The sequence below is a fragment of the Mirounga angustirostris genome, unplaced genomic scaffold, assembly GCF_029215605.1.
Source record: "Mirounga angustirostris isolate CCGP_5_RB_7025 unplaced genomic scaffold, mMirAng1.0.hap1 SCAF_17, whole genome shotgun sequence".
NCBI classification, from domain to species: Eukaryota; Metazoa; Chordata; class Mammalia; order Carnivora; family Phocidae; genus Mirounga; species Mirounga angustirostris.
This window is the reverse complement of record NW_026991725.1, coordinates 38,497,503-38,512,898: the sequence shown is the minus strand read 5'-3', so window position 1 is coordinate 38,512,898 and position 15,396 is coordinate 38,497,503.

The window sequence follows — 15,396 nt, the reverse complement described above, 5'->3', positions numbered from 1 at the left end:
GGGTCTCCTATCCCAATTCTCATCTGCCTTCATGTGGCCATAGACTGCTCGTGCCTCACCCCCACTGGAAAAATTCAGTTGTCTTCACACCGACTGACCCTGGTCCCAAAACCAGGGGAAGAGCTAGCCCCTCATTCCTACCTGAGCCTCACCTCCTGTGTCCTCATCCGCTGCCCCCACAATGACCTCCTTCTGGGGTGGCTGAAAGTTGGGTCATCTGTTTCCTCTACAGGAAAGTCTACTCCCACCCATAGGGTGAGGTCTGGCTCCACAGCCCCAATAAGCTTTATAGGGTGACATCAGTTCATTACCTAAGTCTGGCTATTAATAATCTAAGTCTGGGTATCCAGTCTTAAATGACACCATGTATGGGACACAACTAGCTCAGTTCTTTTTCAGTCACTTCTCATTAAAGATGTAAAAATACTGAAAAAAGAAAGAAAAACGGGGCGCGCCTGAGTGGCTCAGTTGGTTGAGCGGCTGACTCTCGATCTTAGCCCAGGTGGAGTCAAGCCTATTTAAAAAAAAAAAAATTGGGACCTAGCTTCCCCTGGGATTACCATGGGGTCCTCTTGTTTTTGCATGACTAGCCTACAGCTAACACACCCTCATCTTCCTTGGAAAACACTCTTCCAGGCGTGGCCGATAGGGCTTGGGTGGGACCGACTCCTCCTCCAGGGGTGGGCACATGACTCATTTCTGTCCAATAAGCATTAGATCTAGGACTTTAGTGGAAACTAGCAGCCCTGGGGCTGTGACCTGGACCTGCTGGCAGTCATGTGACCCCATGAGGTGAGGCCTTCCTGTGAAGAAAGCCGAATTAGAGGGAAGAATGTTGAGAGACAGAGACAGATGCCATTGTTTGAATCCCTGGATCCAACTGAACAGCATCCCCAGGCTTCTCAGTTACATGAGCCAATGGATTTTCTTTTTTTGTTTAGATGGTTTGACTTGGGTTTTGTCACTGGCAACCAAAAGGGTCCTGACCACGGGAGTTCCCCTTTTAGTGGCAACAGTGATGCCTGGATTGCTTACGTTGTGCTGTGGAAATCAGACAAGACAGCTTATATGCAAGTGCTCTGCAAACTGTAAAGGGCTGTTTGAATGGAATGACCAAGGAAGTACAGTTGGCGAGAGGCCTAGCCAGGTTAAAAGCCTAGTCTTTTTTTTAAAGATTTTATTTATTTGACAGAGAGAGACACAGCGAGAGAGGGGAACACAAGCAGGGGGAGTGGGAGAGGGAGAAGCAGGCTCCCGGCCGAGCAGGGAGCCCGATGTGGGGCTCGATCCCAGGACCCTGGGATCATGACCTGAGCCGAAGGCTGATGCTTAACGACTCAGCCACACAGGTGCCCCAAAAGCCTAGTTTTTTTTGACACCCCAAGTCCCTTCTCTTCTTTAGCTAATGAGTTGCCTCCTGCTCTAAGCAAATCAGTGAGCAGGCAGGGGGTGGACAGGGCAGGGGGTGGACAGGGCAGGGGATGGACAGGGCAGAGGAGGACAGGGCAGGGGGTGGGCCAGACAGTTGGTGGTCAGGGACTACTCTGGATAGTCTTCTCATGTGTTTGCGGTGCTGCACTATGATGTCTGGAGGAGACCTGGCTTTTTGGGCATGGGGGAGTGAGGGTTCTTGAGGGCATGACTGCAGAGCTCACCTGGCCCCTTGCCTCTGTCTTTCCCAAGCCGCTCTTCATCGGCCAACCTGTCATCCCCAGAGGTCAGAGCTCTGGCATTTTTGGGTTTGGATTTTTATCATCTCAGATCTTTGGAGATGTTCAGGGAGGGGGTGCCAGTTTTGCTTCTACTTACCCAACTCTGCCAAGCTTGGGCCATGGATCTTTACTCCAGGCACTTCTCAGAAGTACACTGGAGAACTCCTCCTTGTCTTGGACATGGACTTGAAGGAATTCCTACCTTGCGGGCCCAGAGCCATTCTGACCTTCAGCGCTGGGACCCCCTCCTGGAGCTGTAGGTTTTGCAGCCCTTCAGATCAGTCCCTGAGTCAGGACTCAGAACTTGGTAGCCTGCGGGAGCTGTAAACATTTGACCTGGTTCCCCAGGGCCCACTTCCCACTTCCTATGACCTTTAAGATGTCGTCATAGACACTGAAGTTCATGTGTCATATTGGGCTAAGGTCAGATGTGGCCTGAGTCGTCTCCATGCCAGCCCAGGGACCCGCCTAGCCTGCCACACTCAGTTCCTTGGGGGTAGGGAATGGGCCCTGTTCCCAGGTGTTTAGGAGCACACAATGCTGAATTCATTCTCAAGATTCTCAACCAGCGACATCCAGTTTCAAGGAGGGCACATGGGATGGGGTGGTGGTGGGATATGAAGAAATGGCCCCAATCACATTTTTCTTCTTTCATGTTTCTCTCCCCTGAAACCCAAATCCCTAAGGCCCTGACAAGGGCACTGAGAGAAATGGAGGCAGAGATATAAGATGACAAATGTTGGTGCGTCTGATGGAGTCTCCTGGAGAGGGAACATCCCCCCCCCCCCAATCAGGCCAAGTCCTGGGCATTCTCAAGCTCAAAGGCAAGCGGTTCCTAAAGGAGGGCAGGGAATGAGATCTGGAGAGAACAGCACACCCCCTTCCCCTGACACTAGGGTTAAGCACAGCCGGGGAGGCAGGGGTCAGGGTAGAGAGGCCCCGAGGTAGAAGGGGCAGCTTATAGGAGTTGCACATCCAAGCTGTGCTCATAGTCTAGCCAACCATCACACCACATTGGCCTGGTTTCATTAGACGTCTGAATCCCCCAAGTCTCTCTTTTTCTGGATTTCATGCTTAGCAAACAATCTCCTGATTATAATGTGGTTTGTCATCTTGAGCAATAAAATCAGTCTTGTGAGTTTGATTAATATGAGCGTGCCTGGAGAGATGGATCTACTCTTGCGTGAGTGAGCAAAACCAGGCACTAGTCCTAGAGAGCTAGGGGCTACACTGGACTGCTGTCGACAACCTACATGTGACTGCTTTAACCCCCATCCTTGGCCATGTGATCCCCTTGGCAAAGCTCTTTGCCTTCTGCTGACCCTGCCCCATTGGATCTCTAGCTATCTGGGGTTGGAGTCTGGGCTCTGCCACTTATTAGCTGGGTGACCTCAGGTAAGTTTCTTAATGTTTCTGTGGCTTGTTTACTCATTTTTTTTTCTTTGTAAAAAGATTTTATTTATTTATTTATTTTTAAAAAGATTTTATTTATTTATTTGACAGAGAGAGAGAGAGTGAGAGAGGGAATACAAGCAGGGGGAGTGGGAGAGGGAGAAGCAGGTTTCCTGCAGAGCAGGACCGTGAATCATGACCCGAGCTGAAGGCAGACGCTTAACAACTGAGCCACCCAGGTGCCCCAAAAAGATTTTATTTATTTATTTGAGAGAGAGAGAGAGAGAGAATCTCAAGCAGACCCTGCTCTCAGCACAGAGCCCAACACAAGGCTGGATCTCACAACCCTGAGATCATGACCTGAGTTGAAATCAGGAGTCGGCTCTTTAACCGACTGAGCCCCCCCCCCCCGGCGCCCCTCGTTTACTCATCTTTAAAATGAGATTAAAATAGGGTTGTTGTAGGACTGGATGATGTAAAGGCTCAGAACAGTGCTTGGCACATAAGTGCTTTTAGGGGTTTGCTGCTATTATTTAAATTCCCACAATAACTACCTGCTGTGACCTTGAGCAAGTAATTTAATTTTTTTTCCATCTGGCTTCCATTCCCTATTTATAATATGAAATTAATAACATCTCCTGGAAAAAGCATGTGGTAAGTGTTAAGTGTCACAGCATATATTAAATTATTTTGTAAACTGTAAAATACTCCACTGATGAACCATGTGTTAATTTTTATCATTTATTATTAACAATTATTAGTCTCACTGGGTCCCTCTAGATTATAGCACAGAGATGATTTTATACTTCTCAGTTCACAACCTTATAAAACCTGAGAAGGGGACCAGGAGAACGGGGAAGAATCTGGGTGAAGACTGCCCCCCACAGAGGGAGGAGGATACTGAGGGGCTGGAGGGGGCTCTGCCTCATCTGGGCTAAGTCTCTACCAGCAACGCCATTCCTTCTGAAGCTTAAGGGCTTCTCTATGTGAAGTTGGGAGGGGCTGGAAGAAGCAAGGTCTACCAGTTCCTGAAGTCCCCTGGGGGTATTGCTCTGATACATGACAGACAGATCTGCATTTTAGTAAGCAGGCTTTCTGGGAGTGGTGTGGATGCAAAATTCAAATGGCAGAGGGAGGAAGAGGAGGAGGAGGAGTTGGAGAAAGGTTTGTTTGCCTTTAAAAGGCCCTTAACAACAAAAGATAAGGAGGGATAGAGACCAAGAACACATTATCACTGGCTCTGCCTATAGCTTGTGAGAGGAGGTATGTGTATGTGGCAGCCAAGGGCGGAGGACTAGGTGGTTCAAGACATCTAAAAGTATGCCATTCCAGGGGCGCCTGGGTGGCTCAATCGGTTAAGCACCTGACTCTTAGTTTCAGCTTAGGACATGATCTCAGGGTCGTGGGATTAAGCCCCGCATCAAGCTCCACACTCAGCGCAGAGTCTGCTTGAGATTCTCTCTCTCCCTCTATTTCTCCCCTGCTCTCTCTCTCTCTCTAAAATAAATAAATAAATCTTAAAAAAGTAAGCCGTTTGCAGAAGCACAAAGTATTAAATAACACCCTAATGTGGATGGGTCATAACTGTCTGCTAATAAGCAGAAATACAAATAAGAAAGGAGGGAGCAGACTTTGGCATCAAGGTCAGTGAAACAGGAATTATCTGCTAAGGGATTCTTGAGCTCTGCCTGTTTTAACAATTATTTTCATAGGACCTTGCTACCTTGAGGAGTAGGGTGAGATCTGGGGAGGTTTTGACTGGTAGGGTCAGTGAGGGGTTAACATTTCCAGATCTGTTGTTTGCTGCTGACTTGGAGCTCTCTCACTTGGCCCCAGAAAACCTCCTCTGGGAGGATGGTCCAGGGCTGCTCCCACCTGGGGAAGTGCGTTGCCTGAGTGCTCTGAGAGTTGGCAAAGGAGCTGTGAGCTCCATTCTCACTTGCCATCTCCAGGGACTGCTTCTCTTGCCTGAGAAGGGGAGGCTGGAAGCAAGGAGCACACTGGGTTAAGGTTAGAGCCACTTCAAATTTTCCATTTAAATGTTCCCTAGCCTGGTGCTCACCTCTGTCTGTTTACTTCCAGCAAAGCTGGGTTTCCTGCCCTTGAAATGAAGGAAGTCAAAGCCACTCCCCAAAACAGCTTATAGGAGGAAATATTAGTGGACTAACACTAGTGAGTCTCAGATATTTTCTCCCCAAAGACCCAGGAACTCCAAATTAGAGGGATGAGTGCTTGGGGAGGAAAGCCCAAAGAGTTTGGAAAACGAGCTTTGAGATGTTGCACCAAGTCACCTTCATTTCCTGCTAAGGTTACCCAAGACAACCAACCAGCACCACTCCCCAAGCCAGCTGCCTGCTCTGGGATCTGGGCAGGACAGACAGATCAGTCAAAGGAGTCCCAGACGACCCGAGATCCTCAGTGACGTTAACACACACTTCATTTATTTATCTGAAAACCTCCAGAGCAAGCAAGAAAGGAAAACAAGCAAATGGAAACATTCGACAGTGGGCAACTAACGTTTCCTGGCTTTTTTGTTTGTTCCTGAGCTGAGGATGGAAATCTGGCAATACTGGAGCTAATGCTCTCACTCTGGTTTTACATATTTTTTCTTTTTAAAAGATTTTATTTATTTCACTTGAGAGAGAGAGAGAGGGAGAGAGCACAAGCAGGGGGAGAGGAAGAGGGAGAGGGAGAAGCAGACTCCCCGCTGAGCTGGGAGCCTGACATGGGGCTCAATCCCAGGACCCTGGGATGATGACCTGAGCCAAAGGCAGATGCTTAACCATCTGAGCCACCCAGGAGCCCCATATTTTTTCTTTAAAAAAACAAAAAACAAAAATCCGACACTGCTTTATTGAGGTATGATGAACTCTCTTGAAAGTAAAATCTTTTCACCTATAGGGTACAGGTTTTCCTGTGGAACTGGATTCTTTTACCACAAATTTGTGTTCCATGAACATTGTTTAATTGAAAAAAAAAAAAAAAGTTCCCAAAGGATAAAGAATAGTAGAGGGAGATAGAATAGTGGCTATGGCCTTTTGCAGGGATGGCTCTTTCCTTGGTAAAATTTTCTGGCAGGGAGGTAAAATGCTGCTGAATCCAGAACTTTCTCCAGGATTAGTGGGCGATGACCCAGTGGGAGAGCTAGGCTGGCTGGTGTGTGGAACTCCGGCTTTCTTAAATATTAACTCTTAATCGGAGGCCATTTCAAATTGAGATTAGAAGTAACCTTTTCAGAGGTTTCTTCCTGGGTATCCCTCTGTATCTTCCTGTATCTTTCTTAGGGCACATCTGAGATTCTACACAGTATTATAGCTATTTATGTGTATGTCTTATAGCCACAGGCTTATTGAAAGTGGGAACAATTTGTGTGTGTGCATGTGTTTTCTCTAAAATACCCAGCGTAGTTTCTTATGCTTTGGGCGTGCTCAATACATGTTTGCTGAATGAATAGATAAGGTGCGTGGACCACTTAGGGGTGTGGAAATCACAGGATGAGCCATAGACAGGGAGGTGAAGGAACAGTGCAAGTGAAGAGGGAGGTACTACAGATGACCTCTTGCCTTTCCTACTTAGCCAGAAGAGGTGTTAGAGCAGAGTCAGAGGGAATGGAAATCCCTTGTAGTACAGAGACCTTGATAATTCAATTTTTTCCCCACAAGAACCAAGCCCTGGATGAATGGATGGACAGACCACATCTTTCTGCCCCCTGGTCAATAGTCTTTCTGAGATGCTACAGAGGAGAGTGACTTTGGTTTAGTAATTATTTGCCTCTCTTGGAACAACACTGGCATGTGGGTGTGCATCAGAGTGCTGGTGATGGTGAATCAGGAAGTAAGCTCTTGAACTGAAGTCTCTGTCCTGATTCACTAGCATCTGGGGCAAAATTCCATGCTTCATTTTTCCTAGGGTTTATGGTCAGGCCCTGGCACCACAAGAATCCAGTCTGTGGGCTGTTCCTGAGCTTCTAGGTCATACCATTGCCCTTGATGGCTCTCAAGACTATACTGGTAGCAAGAGAGGGATAGGAGCTCTCTCAGCAAAAGAGCAACAAGGTTGTTCACATGTTTTAAATTATTTAGTTGCATCAAATATTCAGATTTGTGAGAACAACAGCAACTCTATTTAAAAACTCCAAGCATGTGATGGATGAACTCAATGTTTCCAAGCAGTTCCCAGCTTCCAGCCCACACTCCAGGAATATGTTAAGAGTTACTCAAGCTCATCTGGGTCACCCTCTAACTCTTGGGACTAGCTAAAGTGCCAATGCCATCCAAAGCTGATGGTATTTGGCATATGCTTTTCATATAAGTGAATTTTAATGAGAAGTTTTATTGGGTCCCCTGCTTCACCTCCCAGAGAAAGGAAATATTCAACTTAGGAAATCAGATTTGGGGTGTTCACATGGAAGTCTTGATGGTGGGTTTGTGAGCTTAATCCCATGGGATTGTGCCTGTGAAGAATGTGTGTGTGTGTGAGTATGTGTGTCTGTATATGGAGCTGCTGCTCTTCTCACAAAAATTCATTATTTTGAGTGACGCTCAATGTGACACCTATTGAAGTTGCTCTGAAGCCTGAGATATGTATCCTAATAACCACCGTTTATTAAATGCTTCCTATATGCCAGAGAAACACATATTTACATCTACATATTTACATTATATCATCTAACATCTTCCCTCAAAAGACAATAAGCCAGATAATATTATTCTTATTTTATAGATAAGAAAAGAAGGCTCATAGATGTCATTCAAAGTTCTATCAATCAAGTTCTATCTGATTCCCAGCCTGGGGTTTCTTTCTTTTTTTTTTTTTTAAAGATTTATTTATTTATTTGAGAGAGCGAGAATGAGAGAGAAAGAGTGCATGAGAGGGGGGAGGGTTAGAGGGAGAAGCAGGCTCCCCGCTGAGCAGGGAGCCTGATGTGGGACTCGATCCCGGGACTCCAGGATCATGACCTGAGCTGAAGGCAGTCGCTTAGCCAACTGAGCCACCCAGGCGCCCCCAGCCTGGGGTTTCTATCCACCATAAAGCAATGTCTCATCCTTAGCAAGTTCCTAAAACTATCCTACATAAAATCCGGCAGCCCTGTCAAAACATTAAATGATACTCCCTCCTCTATAAAAGTAACCTCAGGGGGGAGTATGTGGAAAGGGGTGTGTGGGGGGTTCCTGGGAAGCTGGCAAGATTCTATCTCTTTATTTTGGCAGTGGTTGCACAGAGGTGCTTACTTTGTGATAATCCAGCAGGGTGTACACGCATGATTTGGGGTTTTCTTGTGGTTATTATACTTCAATAAAAAGTTGATCTAAGGGGCGCCTGGGTGGCTCAGTTGGTTAAGCGACTGCCTTCGGCTCAGGTCATGATCCTGGAGTCCCTGGATCGAGTCCCGCATCGGGCTCCCTGCTCGGCAGGGAGTCTGCTTCTCCCTCTGACCCTCCCCCCTCTCATGTGCTCTCTCTCTCTCTCATTCTCTCTGTCAAATAAATAAATAAAATCTTTAAAAAAAAAAAAAAAGTTGATCTAAAAGATCATCCTTCCCAGCAGTGAATGTTGGAGGGAAGTCCTGCTTCCCATGGCCAATATGTTCAAATGAATCAACAAGAATTTCTTGGATTCTATTATATAGCAAACTTAAAAATAATACAAATATGTTGATACTCTACCCCTTTACATAAAGATTCTTAGGTGGATCACATTAAAAAGTCATTCACAATAATAAAATAATATTAGGAGGAGGTGATCAACATTACATGAAAAAGAAAATTCTCTATACACATGTTACTCTCTCGGGAACCACAGAAGGTTTAAGTCCAGCTTTGGCTCTCAAGATGCTCACAACCAAGCTGAAGAAACCAAGCATTCACTAGTAGTAAGTAGACACTTGTCTTCAAATATATTGGAAGTTGTCGAAACAGGCTCTCTCCCAATTTGGTGATAAATAAACCCAAGGGAAGTGAAGTTCTTGTGGGCTACATCCCATATTTCATATGTGGGTCACTGAGGTGGGAAAGACCACACTTGTCAATAATTTGAAAACTTTGACCTCCAAATCTTTTTTTTTTTAAGATTTTTAAAAAAATTTTATTCATGAGAGACAGAGCGAGAAAGAAAGGCAGAGGGAGAAGCAGGCTCCCAAGGAGCAGGGAGCCCGATGCGGGACTCGATCCCAGGACCCTGAGATCATGACCTGAGCTGAAGGCAGACGCTTAACCATCTGAGCCACCCAGGCGCCCGACCTCCAAATCTTAAAGTGCCAAAATGAATATTTACATCTTTATAAGATAGCTTAAACTTGGAGAGAACCAAATATCTAATTACCAGGATGATTTTGTAACTGATTTGTAATTATGTTCCTTAGCTTGCATGCAGTTTCTACTGGGTCTAGATTCACAACCTCAAAGAACACAGATCTTATTCTAGTTTACTTCAAACTGCAACCATTTTAAAACTTCCTGGCTGGGACAGTTGTTATAAATTTCTCTTTTTCTCTATACCTCAGGGGTTCAGGGACCTGGAGGAGAAGTCACATGGACTATTCAAATTTACAGACGCACTTCTGTTAGTAGTTGATTTTCCTTCATTTGCGTCAGAAATAGCCAGTGTGATGCAGGCCCATGTGTCTGAAACTTTAGAAATGAAACTTTAGAAAATGAAACTTTGCATATTTATTTCCTAGGGATTGTTTTAAAATACAAATTCAGATTCAGTAGGTCTGGGGTGGGGCCTGAGATTTCACATTAAAAATTTTTTTATTTATCTATTTTATTTATTTATTATGTTATGTTAGTCACCATACAGTACATCATTAGTTTTTGATGTAGTGTTCCATGGTTCATTGTTTGCGTATAACACCCAGTGCTCCACGCAATACATGCAATATGTGCCCTCCTTAATGCCCATCATTTATGTATTTTAAAGAGAGAGAGATAGCATGAGTGGGAGGGGCAGAGGGAGAGAGAATCTCAGGCGGGCCTTGGTCTCACGACATTGAGATCACGACCTGAGATGAAACCAAGAGTTGGTCGCTTAACTAACTACGCCACCCAGGCGCCCTCACATTTTTAACAAGCTCTCAGGTAATGCCAGTGCTGCTGGCCTGTGGACCACACTTGTGAGAAAAAAGTTATTAGACTTGGAGTCAGAATTCTAGGCTTTTAGTACCAGCTCTGCCATTTACTACCTTGTTTTCTTAGACAAGTCACTTCCCCTCTTTGGACTTTAGTTTCCTCAAATACAAACTGTGTAATAGGGGAAGAGGGTGAATTGGATTATTTAAGAGATTGCATTCATGGGATTTTTATTATTTATTTAAAATTTTATTTATTTATTTAAGTAATCATTATGCCCAACAAGGGGCTCGAACTCAGGACCCCAAGATCAAGAGTCACATGCTTTTCCAACTGAACCAGCCAGGTGCCCCACATTCATGGAATCTTTAGAGTGATATTTTTATTTAAATAATCTCCAAGTATAGGACCATGTACAGCTTTTCAGGGGACTAACAGATAAATTGGTATTAGCAAAGTAGGATATATAAGGGCTCAATGAGGAGGGCAAAGCAAGGGATGAGGAGCAATCCATGACTTTTTTTTTTTTTTTGCAATCCATGACTTCTTATGGGAAATATAAGGCTCTGATTCTTTTGAAGTGATGGATTTTGGATTAAAGGACTTGCCTAGAGAGAGGCTGCTACTTTTCCCCAACAATCACTTCAAGAGGAAACCTACATTATTGAGATTTGAGTTGCATAAGAAATTTGAATGAGGGAAGCAAGGGATGAGTTAGAGCTTTGAAATAAGCAAACACTTTCGGGTGTCTGGAGGGCAGCTTTCTGGAGCCAGGAGGCAGTCTAATTTGAAAATAACAGTTTGTTTCTGCTGTAGATCATTTCTATGTCTAATTTCACCCTGGAATTCAGGTCTTTGACCCTAACGGCCAGACCTGACAGGGCCGGAGCTTGGGAGGCACGGGTGAGAGGACAAACGGCCTTCCAGAAGGATCACGGACGGACAGGGTGCTCAGGGGACACAAGAGTTCAAATGCATGAGAGGCAGGAGGAAGTGAGTGAGAACGGGACACAGGTGATTTAAAAGAATTGAAAGGAGCTCCTGATAATCTGAGTCTCTGGCGTTGGCCCCTCCCCCAGTGTTTACGCATATCTGTTTTCAACCGCAAACAGGATCAAACAGAAAGCATTCACAGGCTCACAGATATGGGCTAGTTTCTCTTTAAGTCCCGAAGCCAAGTCAGGGGAGCGGAGAGAACTCCTGTTGACGGCGCCCTCTCCCAGCGTTGGGATGGGGGCAGGGGACTGCAGGAGATTCTTACCTTATGCAGGACGTGCTCATTGAAGTAACGGCTAGCTCCCCACTGGTAGGAGTCCAGTCTCTGCTGGTCCATGCCCGGAGTGGAGCCCACTGCTTCTCGCCTTCCCAGCGTTCTGCGTCAGCGCTCCCAGAAGCTCGGTCCAGGTTCCGCTAGGTGCGGCAAGCTCGGGTCTAGCCCCACGGGCCGGGCCGCATCCGGGTTCAGCACTGGACAGCTCCCGCGGCTGTGGCGGCGGCGTACCTAGTACGTGGTCGGGGGTGGGGGTGGGCGGGTAGGCAGCCCCTCCCCTCCGTAACCGCGGCGTTTCAGCACCAGGAACAGCGATCGACACTGTCCCTCTGCGCCTGGGACCCGAGTTCTGAGATCCCGTCCGCTCAGAATCCCCTGTCTTGTGACTCCAAGATGCTGGCACAGACTCAAGATTTCAGTCTCACTGGTGGTCTGTGTATATCTGGTTCAGCTACCGGACTTCGGAGGCTCAGCGTCCGGCTGCGTCCCCAGGGCATTGCGGTCCCGGGAGATCACCCTTCCTGATTCTCAGTGAAAGAGCATCTCCGTCATACCGCGCAGCTCAGCTCTCCTCCCGCGTTTGCAGGGGTGAAGTCCTGGCGCACCTTCTCTTTTGGTCCCTGGACAGCTCCCTCCAGTATGTATGAGGCTTGCGAGTCCTTGAAGTCCTGAATTACTTTGCAAAATTCTGCTTAACCACATTTTCCCAGGGAGAGGGTCTAGAGCTTTAATAACACTCTCCAGGGTGCTCGTGACCCACAAAAGTAAGGAACAATTGGCTCAGGAGAGGCAGAATGGTGGTTTGATTAAGAGTGCAGGCTCAGAGTTCAAATGTGAGCTCTGAAAATTACTAGTTGTGTAACCTTGGGCAAGTTACTTAACTTTCCCTAAGTGTCCACAAAATAGAGACAGTAATTGTACCTACACTCTGGTGTTGTTCTGAGGATTTAGTAAGTTAATTTATGTAAATAGCATTGAAGGATGCCTGGCATGTATTAAGAACACAAAGAATGTTTGCTATTATGCACTCTGGGCAGGGAGATGGGAAGCTTTAGCTACCTCCACTAAACACCAGGGGAGTTCTTCTGCTGGGCCCCCCCCTCCCCCATTTGCAGTTACATCACTGTCTAGAATAGGAAAGCATGGGAATGGGGGCTGAGATTTTGGCCTTGGGGGTTATCCTCATATGATGACCCTGGTGTTCAGCAGGCAGCTACATCACTAGGCACAAGTCCTATTACCACTGGCCATTGGTCAATATGGAGGGGAAGGTCCAGGCCTAAGGTTAAGAGAGTGTGCTTTACGGGGGAAATCGGAGGGGTAGACGAACCATGAGAGACGATGGACTCTGAAAAACAAACAGGGTTCTAGAGGGGAGGGGGGTGGGAGGACGGGTTAGTCTGGTGGTGGGTATTGAGGAGGGCACATTCTGCATGGAGCACTGGGTGTTATGCACAAACAATGAATCATGGAACACTTCATTTAAAACTAATGTTGTAATGTATGGGGATTAACATAAGAATAAAAAAAAATGGGAGAAAAAAAAAAAAGAGAGTGTGCTTTACTCCTGGGTTTCAGCTCCTTTTTGGCTAGTGGCCTTAGCCAAATCACTTATGTCTTTGGGATTATGTTTTCTCATTTGTAAAATAGGTAGAGGAATGTGTGGCCATTTCACTGGGTTTTTGTGAAGAGTAAATGAGAAAATGTACATAAAATCTTTCTTTTCTTTTAAACCATAAATGAAATTTCATGTATAAAGTGTTATTACTACTGGAATCGCTACACTATAGATAGTAGTGATTAAATGAACAAAGCCAGGTAACCGGTGTGTTTGTGTGTATGACATTCTCACTAGACCTACAATTGGGGTTCTTTTTTTTTTTTTTTTGCAGTTAATTTTTTTTATTCTTATGTTAATCCCCTACATTACATCATTAGTTTTAGATGTAGTGTTCCATGATTCATTGTTTGTGCATAACACCCAGTGCTCCATGCAGAATGTGCCCTCCTCAATACCCATCACCAGGCTAACCCATCCTCCCACCCCCCTCCCTTCTAGAACCCTCAGTTTGTTTTTCAGAGTCCATCGTCTCTCATGGTTTGTCTACCCCTCCGATTTCCCCCCCTTCATTCTTCCCCTCCTGCTACCTTCTTCTTCTTCTTTTTTTTTTCCTTAACATATATTGCATTATTTGTTTCAGAGGTACAGATCTGAGATTCAACAGTCTTGCACAATTCACAGCGCTTACCAGAACACATACCCTCCCCAGTGTCTATCACCCAGTCACCCCATCCCTCTCACCCCACCCCCCACTCCAGCAACCCTCAGTTTGTTTCCTGCGATTAAGAATTCCTCATATCAGTGAGGTCATATGATACATGTCTTTCTCTGTTTGACTTATTTCGCTCAACATAATACCCTCCAGTTCCATCCATGTCGTTGCAAATGGCAAGATCTCATTCCTTTTGATGGCTGCATAATATTCCATCGCATATATATACCACAGCTTCTTTATCCATTCATCTGTCGATGGACATCTTGGCTCTTTCCGCAGTTTGGCTACTGTGGACATTGCTGCTATAAACATCGGGGTGCACGTACCCTTTCGGATCCCTACTTTTGTATCTTTGGGGTAAATACCCAGTAGTGCAATTGCTGGATCATATGGTAGCTCTATTTTCAACTTTTTGAGGAACCTCCATACTGTTTTCCAGAGTGGCTGCACCAGCTTGCTTTCCCACCAACAGTGTAGGAGGGTTCCCCTTTCTCCGCATCCCCGCCAACATCTGTCGTTTCCTGACTTGTTAATTTTAACCATTCTGACTGGTGTGAGGTGATATCTCATTGAGGTTTTGATTTGGATTTCCCTGATGCTGAGCGATATTGAGCACTTTTTCATGTGTCTGTTGGCCATTTGGATGTCTTCTTTGGAAAAATGTCTGTTCATGTCTTCTGCCCATTTCTTAATTGGATCCTTTGTTCTTTGGGTGTTGAGTTTGATGAGTTCTTTATAGATTTTGGATACTAGCCCTTTATCTGATAAGACATTTGCAAATATCTTCTCCCATTCTGTCAGTTGTCTTTTGGTTTTGTTGACTGTTTCCTTTGCTTTGCAAAAGCTTTTTATCTCGATGAAGTCCCAATAGTTCATTTTTGCCCTTGCTTCCCTTGCCTTTGGCGATGTTTCTAGGAAGAAGTTGCTTCGGCTGAGGTCGAAGAGGTTGCTGCCTGTGTTCTCCTTTAGGATTTTGATGGATTCCTGTCTCACATTGAAGTCTTTCAACCATTTGGAGTCTATTTTTGTGAGTGGTGTAAGGAAATGGCCCAGTTTCATTCTTCTGCATGTGGCTGTCCAATTTTCCCAACACCATTTGTTGAAGAGACTGTCTTTTTTCCAATGGACATTCTTTCCTGCTTTGTCAAAGATGAGTTGACCATAGAGTTGAGGGTCCATTTCTGGGCTCTCTATTCTGTTCCATTGATCTATGTGCCTGTTTTTGTGCCAGTACCATACTGTCTTGATGATGACAGCTTTGTAATAGAGCTGGAAGTCCGGAATTGTGATGCTGCCAGCTTTGCTTTTCTTTTTCAACATTCCTCTGGCTATGAGGGGTCTTGTCTGGTTCCATACAAATTTTAGGATTATTTGTTCCATTTCTTTGAAAAAAGTGGATGGTATTTTGATGGGGGATTGCATTGAATGTGTAGATTGCTCTAGGTAGCATTGACATCTTCACAATATTTGTTCTTCCAATCCATGAGCATGGAACGTTTTTCCATTTCTTTGTGTCTTCCTCAATTTCTTTCATGAGTATTTTATAGTTTTCTGAGTACAGGTTCTTTGCCTCTTTGGTTAGATTTATTCCTAGGTATCTTATGGTTTTGGGTGCAATTGTAAATGGGATCGACTCCTTAATTTCTCTTTCTTCTGTCTTGTTGTTGGTGTATAGG